The sequence below is a fragment of the Triticum aestivum genome, chromosome 2A (assembly GCF_018294505.1).
Source record: "Triticum aestivum cultivar Chinese Spring chromosome 2A, IWGSC CS RefSeq v2.1, whole genome shotgun sequence".
Lineage (NCBI taxonomy): Eukaryota > Viridiplantae > Streptophyta > Magnoliopsida > Poales > Poaceae > Triticum > Triticum aestivum.
In genome coordinates, this window is record NC_057797.1 from 84,947,845 (window position 1) to 84,957,714 (window position 9,870).

The 9,870-nt window shown below is 38.6% G+C and overlaps 1 pseudogene; it reads right to left on the minus strand.

The window, feature by feature from the left end:
- LOC123191548 (sodium/hydrogen exchanger 8-like) overlaps positions 1–9,870 on the minus strand; it is a 17,681-nt pseudogene that overhangs the window by 1,823 nt on the left and 5,988 nt on the right.

A 9,870-nucleotide genomic window follows, 5' to 3' on the forward strand; every position in this document is an offset into this window, starting at 1 on the left:
GAAAAAGAGATATAGATAGATATACAGGAAACATTGTCACATCTTAAGTAACCAATTTGGGTGAACAGATGCATGAGTAGTTTCATAACAAAATGGGGACCGTGCTATAAACGAATTCTCGGCCACAAGAATGTTACAGAAATACCTAAATCATTTGAGACAAGATGACACGACGAGGCATCTAGGGGCCATTTCCCTTAACTGTAATAATCAAGGGAAACCAGAAAAATCAAAGTACTATGTTGTACTCCCTCCGTCCCATAATATAAGAGTGGGATGGAGTAGTATCTAGTGTTTTTGTTTTTGGTTTGAGGGCAGAAACAGAAGAAATGCAACCTCGACATTTCTGTTTTTCTTGTGAACATGTTGAGGGGAAAATTAGCTCGGTTTCTCTTTTTAGAATTTTCAAAATTTTGAACTCTTAAATTTGAGATTGGGTACAAACAAGAAATAATTCTACTCAAACTTGGTTCAAAAAGAAAAGAGGAAACGCCACTCATCTGCAAGGTTCTGGTTCTTCGACTGGTAGCCAGCAGTTTCGCTACGTGGTGAACTGGTGATATTAAGTAAAATCCAGAAAACATCTGCTTCTATGCCCTCATAGAGTTCAGAAGAAAAAAAATAATTGCGCAGTTGCAGTAGATGTACAATAATCACTGAATTTAGTAAGCACACAAGCAAATAGTAAATTTAAAGCACACCTGCCACAGAAAAGCCTCAACAGAAGGATCTGACCGACGCAATTGATCTATCTTTTCAGCTTCAATGAAGAAACAGCGGACGAGAGAATCTGTAATCATGTCACAGAGACAAGACTTTCCTGTTAGCACCTCGTATAGACCCAAAGTGCTTCCATGTGAGAAAATTGGGTGCAAAGAATGCCTGCTGCTTAGCCTCTGACTTCTCCACTGTCGAAAAAAGGGTGTAACTCAGGGGGCGGTGAAATGGCTACCGAGAGCACATGCTCCCAGTGTGAACAGTTAATTCGTCAAAAATGTTGAAGGTATATACTCCAACAAAATACAGTACTGTTTAGAGCAGTCTTAAGCAGAAACATACCTTTACTGCTCCAATCGAAACAATCCATATACCAGTTGCTCTTAAGCCTTCCATATAAAGGGCTGCCCCATGCCCTTTTACTTTTTCTTTTGTATTGCTTAACAAAGGAGCACGCACAGCAGCAGGCAGCATGCTGACTAATGGATGGGCGCCTAAAAGATCGCTAACTCTTGGCATTTTCACTAATTGTGGATTCCTCTTAAGCTTCTTCAGATCTGTCTGACAAGTGATTAACTTACATGAATTGTGAACTGAAACCACTTTGGCAATTAATTTTCGAAGCAAAAGACAAGTCAAACACTCCACTACCTGCCAAGCATCATCCAGATGTGCCATTTCTTTTTCTTCCAGTAACCCAGTCTTCCATAGGTTTTGAACATTCTCACTCAAGTGTGTCAATACAGCATATGTTACTTGTCGACTCTTTAGCACACAAAGAAGCTGAAAATGTGGAAACACCTTCAGAATCTAGGCAACAATGAACTCTCAGGTTCACCAATGGAGACTGCCTTGTTTATTCATATAGTGAGTTTTTCATCACTACTGCAGAATTGTTGTATGACAATGAAATGAAGTATTCCAAAGTAATATAAAACTAGGGCCTGTCTCGAATGTAGAGAGTTCTGCAACAATTTCACATGAATTTTGCAGGAAACAAAATCTGAAAAACAAAACTAACAAAATCAATTCCAAACTCCGAAGCTAACCATTTCAACCACTCACCCTAGCGATGCCATACAAGCACATGGAAATTCTCTACAGATCAAACTAGAGTCCCAATTCAGTTGAGATGGTGCTTTCTCGAGTTTTGCAAAAGATAACTGGTTGTTGAGTGAACTGTCGAGCTATTGTGCTGGAGGCTGAAGGCTCCGTAATAGTCATTAAGTCAACAGATAAATGCACATTGTAAGCACAAACCTGAGGGAATGTACAGCGAACTTCTTCCAAGAACTTCCTAGCTTCCTCTCCCCCAGCATTACTTTCATCAATAACAATTTTTGCAATCTCACTATCACCTGACGAAAGAAGTATACGGAACACTGGTAAGTAACTAGGGTTACATGTGCAAGTTGAACTCCACATATCTTAAAAAATAGGGTCAGAGGAGAAAATAGAAGGATTTAAAACTGTTGAGGACGATGACTTTAGACAGGCCTTACATAGTTCAACCTTAATAAGCTAAATGGTTTGAGCCATGCGTCCATCTGCACCATACTACTATCCACGTATCTTAAAAAATAGGGTCTGTAGCTGATTGATTCTACAGAAAGATAGACTGGCTCCGACAAGTAACAAAAATACTACTTTCTGTTCTGCTTATGGACTATAACGACGGACACCTACGCATAACATCTGGCATGTGCGCCACGTAGTGTGACTAATATTCATTTACTCCCACCCATCCATGGATTGGATACTAAGTTCTGGAATTGGTAGCAAAGAAATGGTAAATAACAAGCACATAAAAGCATTCTAAAAGTTTTCCAAGATTTTACCAAGAAAATCTTGTAGTTGTCTCCTTGCAATTCTATGAGCACGAAGAAATGCAGCACAGATGTAACATCCTGACTCCAATCTTTGTACTGTGAAGTATGTGATAAAACTTTGTGGTAACATGCTTGCAGAAAGGAACCTATAGTAACTTGGGAAATGGACATTGGACTGCAAACTGTTCCAATCGCATAATGGTCGGCTAGAAACAAGATCCATAGCTTCATCAACTGATTGCATCAAAATACTGGCTGTAGCTTGAGTTATCCGTCCCTCGTCAAGCATTGCCCAGTAACTGGCTTGCACACCTGAAAACAATATTTACAAAAAGGAGAAATAATCTTTGTTAACTGATCGCATTTAATATGAAACTAAACATCTCCATAAAATACAGAGACAAGATAGAATTATGGACGTATCAAGCCAACTATTTAAGGGCAAAAAAGAAAAGCAAACAAAAGGCTGCCTACCATTCAAAAGACGCACTCGGCCATCCCTTAAATTCATGGTATGTATGTGATCATGATTGTCATCATGTGGATGTGCATGTTCATCTTCCAAGTTACTCAAGCCTGTGATGTATTTCTTAACTGTAACCCAGTCAGCAGGACCAAGCTCCTCATCATCTTTGAGATCACCAAAAGCTTCTAATGTCTTGTTTAGAATTTCATGTCTAGCATAATTCAACATGCGAAGCTGCAGCAGTAATCAGAATACAACTTTTATGCCAAACCATAAAGTACTGATATTTCTGGAAGCAACAAGGTATCAGTCACACAAAACCTACTCCTCGGAGTTGCTGGATGAAGAAGTTTAACTAAAAATAGTAGTAAGCAAGGCTCAGAACACCTTTGGGACTTACAAATAGGTTCAACTGAAAGAGAAATTAATCATTTTTATGCCATGGTTATATAAGATGCTAATCCACCAACCCTGAACTCATAGGCACAGAAATAAAATATGTGTAACAATCACACCATATAATCTTCCTATTTACTAATTAATCTAAGGGAAATGAAAGAGGAGATAGAGTTCAAAAGATTTCATATTAGCACACAGAAAAGTAAATTCTTCAACTCCAAGGTTAAAAAACCCACAGATGAAACCTGTAATTTGTAAAGCTAACCTTTGTTACTGACAGCTTGTCCATACCAAGTGCGTGCAACAAAAATTGTGTGGTAGAACCATTCAATATCAGTGTCAGAAACACGATGCCACAGTGAAGAACACAAACTGCAAAAACATGGATAAAATAAGCCTTGCTCAAAATTAAATTTTCTGATTTTGTATTTTGTCAGGAAAAACTAACCTACCATTGTTCCGACTTCTGGTTTCAGAAAAGGTTGAGCTGTATCACTAGCATGCTGGTAGAAAGTAACCCAGTAACACCTCAAATTATTATCATAGACTAATTTTTTGAAGAACAAAAGTAGACTAATATAGTGATAATAAGAGACAAATGAGATGGTCAAGTGGTACATGAATATAACTTACTTTAACAGACAGTGCTAATGATAGGGAAACAGCACCTCGCAGCCCAGACCAAACAATGATTATGGCTTCTTTGAAGTCCAAACCATACCCAAAGTAGCGCAACAAAAGATATAGAGCACCGACAACTGCAGCCCGTGCCATTTGTACATAGAAATAGAGCAGAAGAAGAAACCCCCATGAAGTGCCTGAAAGAGCAAGAGATAAACGGAATTTATACACCATATGAGTAGATTTACTGAATTCCCCGATGATTGTACAACATGCTACATATTGGAGGAAAAAAAGGGGGGTGGGAGGAGGGGGGAGGGGGGGGGGCAGGATAGGCCCCAACCCCCAACCTAGAGACTAGGAGCAGTAGTTAGACATGTATGCATATTTCTGGTTCAACAGCATGAAGATGGATTAGAACAAGAAGTATCGTACACAGAAGTTGTTTTAAGCACTCGCAAATACGATCAAACTGCAATCTACTGACTAACATGATTCACTTTTTTAAAGGTCAAGAAAAGAAAAATGCAATGACAGCAAACACCAATTGTGCTGCCCCGAAGATAGGTGATTAAAACAACATATCTCAGCAGAACTATTGGCTAACTGAGATGCCAAGTGTTTATCCACATAATCAGTTGGCTGCAGTTGCGGCATTCATAATTGAGTTGATGATTCCCAGTAAATTGATAAGCATGACAAAGAAGTGTGTTATAAGAGGATTTAGTTCAGTATAACTATGTCAACAACTCGTTACCATGATGTATAATAAAGCACTCACTGAACCAACACAGGCATGAAATGATGCTGCATGATGAAAACTACGAACAGCATGCTTTTATAATAAACCAAAGAAAGGTTCAGTTGGCAATGAACAAGGAGAATTTAAAATGAAGTACTGTTTTGCAGTTTTCATGAAAACAAACTGTAGACAAAGATAAATGAAGATATTACCGTGCCTCTCAAAATGGACATTATGTCTTAGCACACCATCTGCAATAATAACCCCAGTGAGGGTAATACACACATGTAAGAAACATCATAATGGTGTCAATATAAAGTGAACTATCAAACTAAATAAATGCAAGCACAGTCTGGTTTGGGCGTTTAGCTATGAAAAATAGAAGATCTGAAAAAAATCAAAAAATATGAAAGTTGGACAATATTGATACCTCAGTATGAAAATAATTGTGTTCGCAATGTAAGCAACTATTTCCCTGAATACAAATAAAACAGCAGTAAGATACAAATAGGCAATCTCAGAAAATATGAGAACATACATAAATTTTGAGTGTGTCATAGCGTCTGCTCAGGGTGTCGTGAGCGCGCAAGAGAAAGCGTACTTACATAAGATGACCTGTTCGTACACAAGGCCTAAGGGATCTTCTACAAGACCGTACCCAATACCCATTGTACTAGGGAAGGACTTACCCTGAAGGATCCAGCGTTTAAGCCGACTAAGGATGGTGCCATCTATGAGACCAACCCGGAGAGGATCAAGCCCTGACGAAAAGACGCATATATAGGAGGACAACTCAATTCAAACTCAAGCAACACAACCCTGTTCTTTTGAGGAGCCAAGCATGGAAATCGCCATCCGCCGAGGATAGACCCCATCCACTACACCTTCTTTGTTAAAATCCTCGAGATAATAGAGAAAAGTGGGACACTAGAGTATTGTCAAGTGTTATATAGTGCTGTGTATAGGCCTGTGTACTTTCTCCCTTATATAGGGGTTCATTTGCATATGTACCTTGTACTTCTCTGGCCTGTTTGGCCCATAGCTATACAAGGGTTCAGTTCGTAACAAGTATTACCCATACAGGAGCCTGAACCTTGGGTAAGTCTGTGTCAACTGAGTCATCTATGGGGTGCCGGCGTGCATTGCTCGACACCCAAAGCGTATGCATATTACGATCGCAGGATCGAGAGCTCAGGGATGGAATATGACAAAACATTCCTACCACGTGCACATACTAGTTTGATAGTATAGTAAAATTTGGTGTAATCATTACTCTCACTTTGTTGCCAGTTACAAACTCTAAAATTCTACTAAGGCTACTTCAGGAATCAGGGCAATGATGACAATGATAATACATGGTCATTTAGAAGACAAAATATTAAATCGGGTGCGTTTGTGTTTTTGCGAGGGAAAAAATAGAAGTGGACAAGTAACTATATACTGGGCATGAACAAACTTGGCAACTGGTATCCTAATGCAAGACATAAATTTATCAAAATCTCCTGAAAGTATAGGTTATGCTGACAGAAAAAAAGCATGAACAGGATTATGGAACTGACAGAATACATGAGGAACAGTGAACAAGTTAGCCTATGTGACCAGGAATACCATGATCACTGTTGAGAATCTTGATCTTGCTGATAATATAAAAATAATATGAAAGGACATATGTTGCTAGAACAATACCAGAAATCATGCAAACTTCGGCGATTGTCGCCCTTAAAAGTAGTTTTTGCAAAAGCTGCATAGAACCTGCCAGACATGGCAAAGTTAACACTGGAGGAACGAGATTAAAGGATATGCCAATCAGATGTGAAGACAAGTTTTACTAACATTCCCAAAGCTGTGACGGTCAAAATACCAGAGTACTTCAGTGCATCTTGCACCTGACATGAACAATATTAGCTAAAGAAAATAACCACCAAAATACTAAATAACTGGTGGCTTCTATATCAGAACTCATAGATGATTTTTTTTCCGGAGAAAACATGACAAAGAACCAGTAGAACCAAAAATCCGAACTGATGGAGAAGGTTGGGCAATCTTAAACATGGACAGAAAGAGGGCAAGCAAAATTTTAGTTTAAATTGGAAAGGCCGAGGCTTGAACCCAAGACCACTTGGTTCTGAATTCATATTAAGTTTAATGCACCCAACCAATAGAACCAAAAGTCCGAACTGATGAAGAAGGTTGGGCAATCCACATATACTTCAACATTGTACATGCATATCTGGAACTTGCATTAGATTACCAGTAAAACAACATCAAGACTCATGAGCAATTTGCAAAATGAGCTAGCACAAAACATAATTCTAGGGCTGGTACTAAGACTCACAACTCATTCAGTTTGTTGTGAACTATTTCAAGAAACTGAACAAATTATAGCCTTATAAAAAGAGTATGAGAGCTTGAATATCTTCTTTGTCATTGGGATGAAAACAGTTCACTCTCTTCAGATTCTAGATATCTAAATCAGGTAGCTACTTTGCCATATGCATATCAAGAAGTTACCTCAGATTACTAGTAAAATAGCATCAAAATCAATATTGCAAAAGGAGAAACATGATTCTAGGACTGATGCTAAGACTCCTTCCATTTGCTCTGAACTATTTCAATAAACTGAACCAATTGTACCCTTCAAAAGAAAAGGCAGGAGTACGAGAGCTTGAATATGTTCATTATCTTACATTATAGAAAGCAATATAGCTGACAGCAAGAGTTAGCGTCATCTCCAAGATTGTATCGTTGAAAGTAAAGCCAAGCCATAGTAATGATATGATTGCAAATGCAAGGCCCAGAGCAACACTGGTCAAAGAAGATGCCAGTTAGTATTAGAAGCATGGTAGCCATATTTGGCAATTTGATTGAAAAAAAAACATTCTACATACGCTCCAAGTGAAACTTCCGATAAGAACATCAATATAGACCCTGTATTGAAGCTTCTTCCAAGCACCATTTGTAAGAATAACTGATAGACAACAACAGAAACCCTGTAGAAAGTGTATGTCCATTTAGTGGGAATTGCGGTTCAAACACAAAAGTATTATATTGGTGCACAATGAAATCTTACGACATCGAAAAGTTATTTTCATTTATTTAAGCTTTCCCTACCCCACACTTTAGTTGATACAGAAGTATCTGCAGATACAGAGATCAGATGTCAGGCCATAGTTAAGTTAAGTAAATCCTGTTTTAACCTTCATAATCCCTTAGATTGGAAAAGGAAAACAGCCTTGGATTTAGTATTGTCATGCGTGAAGTCTTCCCTCATTCAGATTAACTTGTACACTATATTCTCCAGAGCCTTTGCCATAAACATGTGTGTCAGGTCTCAGGAACAACTGTACTGCTACAACTAATACTTTGAATTTGGGTTTTAAGTACAAGTACTAATGAGCATTTTTCCAACTGGAGAGTGGACCAGTCGAACATTCGAAGAAGAAAAAACTTGTAACATATCTATTTGAGTCACAGGTTGTATCTTTCTTCTCATAATCGGAGTTCCTCCAACAAAATTGGCATGAAAACAGAAAAGCATGTTTAGATTGAAAAAAGGCATACCCATCGTTCATCAAGGATTCTCCCTCAATAATTGTACTGAGCTTTTTACTTGTTCCAAGCTCTTTTAGAACTGCAACCACGGCCACAGGATCAGTGGCACTAAGCAGACCACCAAGCAACAATGATGTTTCCCAGTTCCAATCATATGGAGAAGTAAGCTACAGATAATGGACTAGCTAGTATCAAAGTATTAAAGTCAGTGGTATATGTCCATTTTAAACTTAGGTACACACCTTGAGAGCAGTGCCAAGCAAAAATGTTGACATTAGCACACCAGGGCCAGCAAGTAAGAGCATCTGCGCCATGCATTTCTACAAAATAAACATTTTAATATTTTAGTACACACAGAACAAAGACATATGCACCCGCAGTGCTAATATCACAACAGAAAACTGGCAGGGGAGTAGATCAACATAAGCACCAATACTAGAGAAACCAAATATGTGTGCTAACAGAGAACAATAGGAACTTCATGGTAAACAAAAACAGAGAACAATAGGAACTAAAGGTGGTTTGCATTGAGACCATGGTTGTATCAAACATGAGCTTATGTGACTAACTGGATGGAAAAATATTATGGATAATCAATGATATTAACTGAGCAGAGAATTAGTATGGCCTGTGAAGTTTTCTTGATGTCGGTTTGGTCATTTCCTCTGTTCTAAAGAGCTGCCTTTTGTACGAAGACTCGATGCTGCTCTCGCTCTGGGAGGGATCGAAAGAAATAAACTGCCATGTGTTCAACCACAGAGGAACTCATGTTATCTGTGCTCACATCATCTGGAGTAAAACTTCAGTTTGGACCAAGGTATGAGCAGCAGGCCTGGGATGCCTGTCCTCCGGCCCTGATGATGTATATGGCGTTCCTTAGTTTTATTCTCTAATCGCCATCTAGTTTCCTTTCTTTTTTACTAGTACTAGTAAATGCATACGTGCAACGCACGTTAATATGTAGGCAATATATTAATTACACGTGGATATTAGGTATGCTATTATTTGTGTGTTAATCCTGTGATTAGTGCAATATTTGGTATGATATTAATTGCACGTTAAACACGTTTAACGCTTGCCATTGGAGCAGTCTAGATCATTGGATTGACTTAGTTCGATGGTTGAGATCAGTTGGATCTGCCCCTTTGGGTCTTTTTATATTGGTATAGATATAGATTTACTGCTTGGCAAGAAATAGTAATCATAACTGAATAAAGATCAATCAGCTTTAAATTAAGCCACTCAGATTTCAGCATAGATAGGCAGACTTGGAAAGATACCTTTATCTGGTGTGCTTCCATCGAGAAGGCGCTCTCAAACAAAAGGGCCGGAAGGAAAGCAGCCAGGAGAAGATCAGGATTTATGTCAGCCCCTGCAATTTTTGAAGCACAATCAGCAAGCGGTTAATTCAGAAGTTGAATAAACTAATTCTCAAGTACTGTGTTGTTCCAGTCTTCAAAATAATACGTCCATGGTGAACTCACTCACAGATACGCATGCCAGCTCCAAGTTTGCCTAGACCGTCTTTTGTCCCGTACTCTGGA